The following is a 2,908-nucleotide window of genomic DNA, read 5'->3' on the forward strand; positions in this document are numbered from 1 at the left end:
ATTCTTCTGCTGCTCTTTTCATTGAATGTTCGCTTACACCACATAAAGCACTATGTATTAATTTATTGTGTCTGTCAAACCTCAGTGGAGGTGGAGGCAAATCCATCACTACACAAAAAATCTGGGCAGCTCTCCTTCCCCTTCCAATACATCGAATTGCATAAGCAAGCTGAATATTTACACACTAATGTAGACTATTAGTTAATGGCGATGTCATAGTATCACTGTGCATCTTACACGAGTTATAGGCAATCACTAACTGACTTGAAAGACCCTTCCTTGCTGAAATGTCCTCAGGAACGTCAATACTATCTTCACAATTGCAGTACTCACATTTCACAGAATTCTTCAAAAGTCTTAACAGCATATTTCGGATCACAATAACATTTCCGTCGTTATTGCTGCTCACAATACTACTAGGCTTGTTCTTATTACATTCAGAAAGCGAAAGTTTACGTCCTGAAACACTGCCTGTAGACACAGTTTCTGCGGGCGACTTTTGAAGCAACTCATGTGTATTATTCGGCTGTGCTTGGAACTGGTTGCTGCGAATCTTTCGTTTGGGGCTAAATTTCCTTACTCTTGGCATTTGAAGCACAGGAAACACACATACAGAAACAGAACAACACACAATAACTACAAAACCACACCCATAGGAAATTCCGACATCATATATTCTCAGATCTTTGTTTACATTCGAATCATAGCCTTCTGGACATGCCTGTACTTTGGTTTCAGGAGTCAGTGCCTTCTCGAATACACTTGTGTTAACGATCCGTAACTAACGACGGAAGAAATGGAAGATCAAAATAATGTGTCACATATTCTGACGCAATTCAAACTGACAAATATGCGTGGCCTCTGTGCAACATTATGCTCAACCTCAATTTTAGAACGAACGAAAAATGGTAACGCTCATAAACTATAAATTTTTGAAATCAGCATGAAATGCTCTTTTCTATAGACCAAGAAATTTTTTTTCAAAAATTTGGTCATTTTCACGAGCATGTCCCCTTAAAGGTGAATCTTGATGTGCAACAGTTCAGACTGAGTGTAGTTCCTGTGAAAGTCGTTGAGGAATTGGTCATTGTAGAAGCTAAACATAAGAAGAAACAGGACCAGCATAGATGCGTCGTTATCTAATACAGGGAGACGCTGATGCAGTTAAAACAGCGTCGGAATTATCTTTGAATGGTATACTTGACATTGTTGGACTGAAGAAAAAAAAAACATTGACTAAGCTGGACGCTAATGAGAGGATAGTAACTGTAGCAAGATCATCTGCACCAAAAGTTAATCAAATTTCGGAACCTCCAAAGGTTGTGCAGGAGTTAGCAGCTGCAGCTGAGGATACACCCTCCAAGTAAAGGAGGAAAGGAAATTTGAACTATATGAGTGTAATAACAGCTTGTTTAAAGATAATGCTGTTGCGTATTAAACTTAAGACCAATATTTCTCACTGTAGAAGAATTAACTTCATAAACTTTGTATTTTATAAAGAGTTCAGCTATATGTACAGATAACGTACAAATGTAATTCTGCAAATTTTCATAGATGTTTTACTGAAAGTGAATATGTGCCACAGAACTTGGCTCCTGCAAGATAAAATATAAGAACACTGTTTTCTGAACAAAAAATTTCATTCCATTATATTCCAATCGCACTTCGTTGTTTTTACCAGTGTAATATTGTATTTAAGGAAAAAATTAGAATTGTTGTTAAATAGCGAAAAAAGTGATATAGCAGGAAAGTGTGTGCCTAAAAGGCGAAAGCTCACAGTATCGAATCTCGGTAAGACCAAGGATTTTTCAGTTTTTGTGCAGTCCTAAAACATCGATTGCACACCGACCAGAGCAGTGTCGCGAAACGGCATCGAGAAGGCGGTGATCCGCTCGCCGATGGAAAGAACGGGCAGCGCCACAGCTCCAGGAAGACAGGCTTCAGCACCCCCTGTCAACGCTGATGTAACCAGCCGCCCATCGCTGGTCTGCCCAGTTCGGTCGCAGACTTGAAGAGCATTAGTATTGATTGTTAGGAACACAGTACTTAGCTTGCATTCTGCGAGTACTAGTGGATTGTCAATGTACTTGCTCGTAGGTTCTCTTCTTTTTAGAAATAAAGTGTTGTATTAATCTTAAAGTTTAATGAACAGATCATCTTGGATTCCTGCTACCGGCCATCGCAACTTCTCTCTTTCCTTGTTTGTGTTGACGTTGACTCCCACAGTAGCTGACACAAAAAGTTTCGTTTTAACATATCGTTGACATCTCATCGATGTGAGAAGTCGCCAGAAAGAAACACGCGATTTGGATTCCACATTAAACTATAGGTCCCCTTTCCCCATTAGGATAACTGGGGTAGGTTAGGGACATGAAAGTTGCCGAAGTGGCTGAGTTATACCAGGCTACTGAGGCACACGAAATTATCGTTATTATAAGTTTGTACAGAACCCTTAGAGTGTGAGTGCTACTTACATGTGTACGATTTTTTTTATATTTATCCTATTTACGGAAAAAGTGAATGCTGAAACTGAGGCGCGGCAATCGATCTCGAATGTGTAGGATTGAAAACGTAGAAGGAAGGAAGATTACGGTTTAACGTCCCGTCGCCGACGAAATCTTTTGAGACAATGCAGGAGTTCGGTTTGGGGAAGGACAGGGAAGAATATCAAGCACGCCCTTTTAAAGGTAGCATTTCGGCATTCACCGACAGCGATTTAGGTAAATCATGGAAAACTTAGATCTGGATGGCTGGAGAGGTACTTGAACCACCGACTTCCCGAAAATGAGTCCAGGGTCTTACCACTGTGCCACTTAGCTCATTGCTTCCAAACTGTCGTAGAATTCCTCCGTCATTTTTGTCACCAAGCGAGGTGACACAACGGTAACACACTAGATATGGATCAGGG

The sequence above is a fragment of the Schistocerca serialis genome, chromosome 7 (genome assembly GCF_023864345.2).
Source record: "Schistocerca serialis cubense isolate TAMUIC-IGC-003099 chromosome 7, iqSchSeri2.2, whole genome shotgun sequence".
Classification (NCBI taxonomy): domain Eukaryota; kingdom Metazoa; phylum Arthropoda; class Insecta; order Orthoptera; family Acrididae; genus Schistocerca; species Schistocerca serialis.